The sequence below is a fragment of the Tursiops truncatus genome, chromosome 14 (genome assembly GCF_011762595.2).
Source record: "Tursiops truncatus isolate mTurTru1 chromosome 14, mTurTru1.mat.Y, whole genome shotgun sequence".
Classification (NCBI taxonomy): Eukaryota; Metazoa; Chordata; class Mammalia; order Artiodactyla; family Delphinidae; genus Tursiops; species Tursiops truncatus.
Genome location: NC_047047.1, coordinates 31581638 through 31589801, shown reverse-complemented (window position 1 = coordinate 31589801; position 8164 = coordinate 31581638).

The window sequence follows — 8164 nt, the reverse complement described above, 5'->3', positions numbered from 1 at the left end:
TAGGTGATTGTCACCTCTTGGGATTTGCATTGTACAATCTGCACATTTATATATTGTGGTCTGCAGAGAATTCAAAGCATCATTATGGCTTCCTAACAGGGGCAACTGGAATGAAGGTGTCACTTGCCAAAGTAAATACTTAGAGTATAGGTATACATATTATGTCTGAACCCCTTTGGCTTAGAAATCATGTTCAGGCCCCTTCAGCACAGAAATAAGCAAACCCACACGGGGCTGAGCCCCAGAGAGACAGAGATTGCCCTCAGTGATATGGGTCAAGGAAAGTACTACCTGTCAATTCCATTTGAAGAACATTAGAAGCTGGAAAAAGGGCTGCTCAGCATTTACCCAGGGTTCCAATTTAGAGTGGGGAGAAAAATAAATTGGAAGAGAATCATTTATGGGAGAATTAGGAAAGAATATATAAAGGGGGGAAATGGCTTCTTGCGTCATGTGACTGATAGCAAGTCAGAAAAATAAAGCATTAAATCTGATAGATCGATAAATCTAACATCCTTTTGGGAAAAAAAAAGTAGAAGGAGGCCTTGTAAGGTGAGAATCTTCCACTCAGGTGGAGAACAGAGTACTAATTTAAGGAAAGACGTTAAGTGTCTCACAGACACACATACAGTGACTAAAATCCTACCAAAGGGAGACGGCTTTCGAAAGCAGAATGAGGAACTTGCTTAGCTGAAAATAACAACCAGTGTCCCAGGGCTTGTTTGTAGACGTTCGAGAACGCTAAACAGCACATCCCCATCATTTCCTGTGGATTTCAAGGGAAGCCTCCTATGGACAAACCCTCCTCCACCGCCAGCTGCCACCCCACGTCACCCTTAGGGTAAAAAGGAAACCACAAAAGGAATTATTTAAGATTTCATTGTGTGTTCTGCTATGAATGAGGAGTTTCAGAACTGCATAGGGTGCTGGCCCCCATGTTTACTGCAGCATTATTTACGATAACCAAGATATGGAAGCAACCTAAGTGCCCACTGATGGATGAATAAAGATATGGTGTGTGTATATGTACGTATGTGTGTATATATATAGTGAAATACTACTCAGACATAAAAAGGAATGAAATCTTGTCATTTGCGACAGCATGGATACACAGTGAAGATATTATGCTGATTGAAATAAGTCAGAGAAAGACAAATACTGTCTGATCTCACTCATATGTGGAACCAAAAAAAAAAAATGAACAAGCAAAATAAAACAGAAACAAACTCTTACATACAGAGATCTGATTAGCCGTTACCAGAGGGGAAGGGGGTTATGAGATGGGCAAAATGGGTGAAGAGGGTCAACTGTGTGGTGATGGATGTTAACTAGACTCATGGTGATCACTCTGTAGGGTATAGAGAAAAGAGAATCCAGTTGTTGTGGGCTGAAAAAATCCAGAGAATATAAATTACTACTTGTGAAGAGATTGATACTTTGTTTTTATTTTAATATATCGTAGGAAAACATTAAAGAGCAAATGCATGGCCATTTTTCTTTGATGTTCTCCAGAGTTTTACTTTACACTGTAATGCTGTACACCTGAAACTTATAAAAGAAAACAAAACTGCACAGGGTGAATTAGGAGATACCACAAAGGAAAGGGTGGAGGAAAAAGAAAGTTAGAAGAAGCTCGGTTACAAGAATAAACTCCACTTGAAATGATGGCCCTCAGTGATTCTGGCCCAGCTTCAGGGCAAAGGGAAGGTAAATTCAGATTTCACTGGAGGAGAGAAATGAGGATGGGAGAAGAGTGCTTATGACGCCACATTTGCTACTGGACTTTGTTTGACCTGCACTAAGTTTCAGGAGAAAGACGCACACGGGTGTTTCTGGGGCAATCAGGTGATACAGTGGGAAGTACAGTCATCCTGGAGCCTGGGACCTGGGTTTGAAAGCCCTGTCTGCGGCTTACTGTGTTTGCAACACGTCCAACTATTGGCTTCTTTATCCCTAAAATGAGAATCATAACGTCCCCCTAATAGGACTGTTGTTAGGACTCAGTGAAAGAATACCTGTCAGTCCCCTGGCACGTGTGGGTACTCAGCAAATCCTAGTTTCCTTCCTTCTGACCTTTCTGCCATAGAAGCTGTTCGTGGTAATCCAGGTTTTCAAGGCTCTGTAGCAACGGCTTTCAACTTTCGAATAATGTCAGAACAGCCTGTGGAATTCTTTGTCTGAGCCTCAGTGTCAGGGATTCTGATTTCCTAAGTGTGCAGTGGGATCTATAAGTTTGCACTTCTACTTTTCAACAAAAACGAGACGTGTAATTTTAATCAACATTAAAGTTAAAAACTACCAATAAAGTCCTTCAATCCCCACTGCTTCTAGTGTAGACATTGAAGCAATAGCCTAGCTTTAAAGACTTTTCAAGAACCGGCCTCCACCTACCTTTCCTAATTGATTGCTCCTTTGCCCCCTAATCTCCACCTGCCCTCTCTCTGGTCCTTCGGAGACCAGCACCCCCAAGGGCACCCCTGAGGCATAGAGCACCCTGCTCCCTGTCTCTCTCATTTTTTTTTCTTTTTTTTTTTTTTGCGGTACGTGGGCCTCTCACTGTTGTGGCCTCTCCCGTTGCGGAGCACAGGCTCCAGACGCACAGGCTCAGCGGCCATGGCTCACGGGCCCAGCCGCTCCGCGGCATGTGGGATCCTCCCGGACTGGGGCACGAACCCGCGTTCCCTGCATCGGCAGGCGGACTCTCAACCACTGCGCCACCAGGGAAGTCCGGCTCTCTCATTCTTATTCCTCCTTCAAGATCCAGCTCGATGCCGTGCCTTAGCTCCCCACGCCTCTCCCTTGTCCTTCTCTCCAAGTCTATGGTAGACCTTTCACCTCTGAAATTCTCCATCATCTTTTGAATCAAGCATTTAGGAACAGTTGCATACTGTGTTGCTTGAAGTTACCAACCATGGTTCCTGATTTAGGGTTTGTGTTCTTTGGGGTAAGAAACGTACCTGTGTCTTACAACTCTTTCAATCCCTCCTAATACCTAGTTGAGTGGTTTGCATAGCAGGCACACTATAAATAGCTGTTGGTTAAGTAATGTGAATGAAGTAATCACTAGTCACAGTCAGGAGGCTCCTGATACATCGCCTTGAGCTTAGGGAGATCACTGAAGCTGTAAGAGCAAACAATTCCTGTCTGCTACCGCCATTCTAAGGACTTTGCAGACATGAACTCAGTTAATGTTCATAATAACTCTAGGACATTTATCCCACATTATTCCCATTTTACGGATGAGAAAATTGTGGCCCAGAGAGGTGAAGGGACTTGTCCAAGGACACACAGCTAGAAATTGTCAGAGTTGAACTTCTAGCCAGCTCTGGTTGACCCCAGAGTTCATGCTTTTAACCCCTACTTCAGACTTCCCCTTCATAAGAGCTGAAGTTTAATTAGTGCTGACTATGAGTGCTAGGAACTTGGCTACATACCACACAAGTTTTTCACTTAATTTGTACAACAATCAATTTTTTTAAAAAAACTGGGAGATATATTTGAGTCCAGGTTCTGATTTTAACTTGCATCATTTCACTACAGTTAGTAGCAGTTTATGGTAGAATGACCCCACTTAGAATTAACCCAACCATGTTGTGATTCCATATCTGCCTTTGTCTAGAAGGCTATTTTGCATCATCTTTTCCGAATTAATCTGCTAAACTCTTGATAAATATTAGCTTCCTTATACTTAATCTACAGGTAATGGAGAGCATTATTATTATTATTTTTGTTGTTTTTGTTGTTGTTTTGTTTTCTTGGCGGTACGCGGGCCTCTCACTGTTGTGGCCTCTCCCGTTGCGGAGCACAGGCTCCGGACGCGCAGGCTCATCGGCCATGGCTCACGGGCCCAGCTGCTCCGCGGCATGTGGGATCCTCCCGGGCCGGGGCACGAACCCGTGTCCCCTGCATCGGCAGGCGGACTCTCAACCACGGCGCCACCAGGGAAGCCCAAGGGCATTATTTTGATTGGAAAGAAGGGCGGCAGGGAAAGAGAGAAGTTGCATGCTATAGAAGTGATGCCATTGGCAGAGAGTGGAGGAACAATTGGAAATGGGGTAGACATTTGTTGGGCTGCGTCCCCAGTTTGCAAATGAAGGAAACGAGGTTAATCATATTGCTCAAGGGCCCCAAGCTGGTCGCCCAGTGAGATTCAAACACAGGTCAGCCTGGCTTCTGAATCCTGGTGCTCAAGTGCTCTGCTCTGTCGTGGATATATCTGGCTCTGACCACCATTTGACTCTCTATCTTGTTGCCATGGGAACACCCAGCTTACTGCACCCACCACGCATGCTCTGTCAGCTGCAGTAACATTTCCCGTTAGGCCAGGGCCACCCTCTAGGCTTTTCTTTATCTAAAGGGAAACCTCTGTGGTTAGATAAAGCTATGCAAATAGCTCTGCCCTCTTGATGTTGGTTTTGAGGCTTCTGAGGATTTTATCCTCTAATGTGGCGAAACATTTTCCTGAGTTGATTACTGTATATACAGTAATGCGCTTATTTGTGTATTTAAACTTTTTTAACCTAACTGTACTGATATCACCGGGTGTATCACCGGAAAAACTGTTATGTGGTCAAAAGCCATGTTTTGTCAATAATAAGAAAACAAAACATAATAAAAAGGGGGACATTTTACTGAAGGCATGTGGTTGACAGATAAGCACATGGAAAGGTGCTCAGCGTCATTAGTCATGAGGGAAACGCAAATTAAAACTGCAATGAGATGCCAAGGCAGGCCTAGTAGGATGTCCAGAATTACAAAGACTGACCACTCCGGGTGTGGGCAAAAGTGCAGAGGAACTGAAACTCTCGTAGGCTGCTGGTGGGAAAATAAAATATTTGCAACCACTTTGGAGAACAGTTTGAGAGTTTCTAAGAAACTTAAACATATGCCAGCCATTCCACTCCTGGATATATTTCAAGAGAAATGAAAGCATATGACTATGTAAAACGTATACAGGAATGTTCATAGCAGCTTTACCTGTAATAATCAAAACCTGGAAACAACCCAGATACACAATAAAAGGTTAATAAAGAGACAAATGATGTATATTTATACAAGGGAATATTACTCAGCAATAAAAAGAAATGAATATTCAACATGGATGAATCTCCAAATAAGTGTGGTGAGTGAAAAAAGCCAGACAAAAAAGAGTACCTACTGTATTGATATAAAGTTCTACAAAATGCAAATGAATCTACAGTGACAGAGAACAGTGGTGGCCTGGGGACGCGGAGGAGAGCAGAGAGGAGTGGAGGTGGATAAGAATTTCAAAGGGAAAAGGACATTTTTGAGAGCGACGGATGTGTCCATTTATCTTGATTGTGGTGATGATTTCGCAGGCACACACATAGGTCAAAACTTACCAAGCTGTGTACTTTACATGTACGCAGCTCCTTGTATGTCAGTTTTATCTCAATAAAGCCATGCTTCGCACACGAGAGGCTTCATATTTGGGGTTTGGCAGACACAAGTGTCCTGTAGCATGAGTAGCTGCTCGTGACTTTTTTAGCTGGACCCCCCTGCTCTCAGCACTCCTGAGGGGCTAGTTCAGAAGTCAGCGGAATTTAAAGCACCTTCCCTTGTTTCCTTTCCTAGTGGAACGAGGAGCAGCTGAGAGTACAATCTGGATACCCAGAATGCTTTGGGAGTGTTCCAGCGAACGCAGATTTCTTGCTCTTTGCATATTAAGCGGGCAGCTTCCTAATATCGAGTGTTTAACTTGATAACCTTCCTAAAGCTGTAAGGCCAGGCTCCTGCCTTCCTAAGAAGTGCAGTGAAGCTGCCTGAGATTCTCTTTGCTGACTCTGGAGCTTGCCTTACTGGAGGTGGGCCTTCTGGGCTTCAGCTACCGTTGCCGGGGGTGGGGGCAGGAGAAGGGAATGGGCAAATGCTGAAGGAAGTGGTTGCAACTGGACAGAGTCAGGGCACCACTAGGAAGCTTTCTCTGAAACACCCCATGCCCCTTCTCCGCCCCCAATCTCTCACATTGACCTGCTGTCTTGTGACTTGTGTCTTTATTTTAAACTGTAATATAGAAGAAAGTTCCTGTTATTTTGGAGTGCTGATCAGTTGGGTCTCGTCCAGTCAAGTGTTTCCTATAATTCCCATAATCAAATTTCCCTTTGAATGGCAGCTCAGAGGAAATAGATTGTCTGATGTGTGCAAATCTGTGAAGCTGAACACACTTCCAAGAAAGGCCAGAATGACAGAAAAAATGATGGGTTAGCTGATGAGCTCACATTAAAATTGAAGTGTGGTTGGCTTCACGTTCAGACAAGGAAGACTGTAGTTCCTTCTAACAGGGCACTTTTGACAGAAGATCAACCCACTGAAGTCGAATAATTTTAAATGACTGTGAATTTTTCTACCCCTACTACAGAAGGGAGTTTTATCTCCTAGTCAGTAGGCAGATCAAATGCCAGACCTCCTTCACAAGTTCCTAACTAACCTCTTTGAGCCTTGCACATGCATCTGTACTATAGGGAGGCTGGCACCAACATTGCACCGTTGACCTGAGGATTACATGAGATCATGGAAGTAAAATGACTTAGGCGGGCATGAATGGTCAACGTACAACAGTTTAGCAAGATGTTAAAATGGGATTCTTTTTTGCTCTATTTGGCTGATGCCCTTAAAAAGTCCAGGTACTCCCACATCAAAATAACATAGGGGGCTTCCCTGGTGGTGCAGTGGTTGAGAGTCCGCCTGCCGATGCAGGGTTCGTGCCCCGGTCTGGGAAGATCCCACATGCCGCTGAGCGGCTGGGCCCGTGAGCCATGGCCGCTGAGCCTGCGTGTCCGGAGCCCGTGCTCGGCAACGGGAGAGGCCACAACAGTGAGAGGTCCGCATACTGCAAAAACAAACAAACAAACAAACAAAACAACATGGGACTTGCAAAGGAAGGATGAAAGCCAGATGTACGACACTTTGCTCTTCTCCCATCTGGAAGACCTAAACGAGAAGAATTTGGAGAGATCAGTTGGAAACCAGGGAGACTGCTTCTTTGGGGAAAGCACTTGCAACGCAATGGAATTTTCCTTTTGACTACATGGGGGTGGCGTGAGGGTATTTCCCTTCAGCCTAAGTGGACCGTGAAAGGCTTTAAGAAGTCTCTGACCTTGACCTGTATCCGATGGAATCCGCGTAGCCCGGAAGCTAGTGGCAGATCACGCCTGGAAACAGCCTAAGTCCAGAGGCTGTGACTGGTGTGCCCTGGTGGCAGAGGCAAGGAACAGAGGCTACTCTGGAATCAGCCTCTACTCCTGGATTGTTGGGGCAAAGCCTGTTTGAATGAGTGAGTCCCAGTGTGGGTCACAGGCGAGAGAGGGCCACGTGGGGCTTTAAAAGATTCTGCCAGAGAGGACTGCCTGAACAGGAAGGATATGACCTCAACAAATGGAATGGGCCATCGGATCCTCAGGGGCTGAAGGAGAAAATGTAGGCAGCCAACCATGGGAACACACACGGCCAGCCTCATGAGAAGTGCATCTTAATGCTGCTTGGGGTAGATGGGGGGCAGTGTCTTTGGGAACCCACCAAAACCTCCCTGAAGAGGCAGCTTTGAACTTGCACAAGTTGAGAGGAGAGTAACACAAGATAAGGTTGGTAACAGGAAAGTAGAACCTTTCCTGTCCCTCGCCTTCCTCACCACCCCTCTCCCAACGCTTTTTACTTCTGGAGGAGCTGGAAGAAGCAGGGGCGGGGGTACGAGGCAGAGAAATGGAGCAGAACTTGCCGTACTGTCACCCTTTCTCCTGCAGGGTTCTCAAGGCCCCCAGGCCTGATCCGTGAAAGGCAGACTCCTTACCTCTAAATGCGTTTTAGAGTATTGTACGGAAGGCTACATTTTAATTACCCAGTTGAGATGGTTTTGTGACTTGAAGTGACTGGAGGACTTTTCTTTACCCCAGAGACTGAAAATCTGATGGAACCGGCCTGAGAATCCATCCAGGGTGGGGAAAGTTCTAGCCCCAGAGAACTGATTTGTGTTTTTTACAGTTTTTTTTCCTGTAATTGATTTCTAGTCTCATAGCGTTGTGGTCAGAAAAGATGCTTGATATGATTTCAATTTTCTTAAATTTACCAAGGCTTGATTTGTGACCCAAGATGTGATCTATCCTGGAGAATGTTCCATGAGCACTTGAGAAGAAAGTGTATTCTGCTG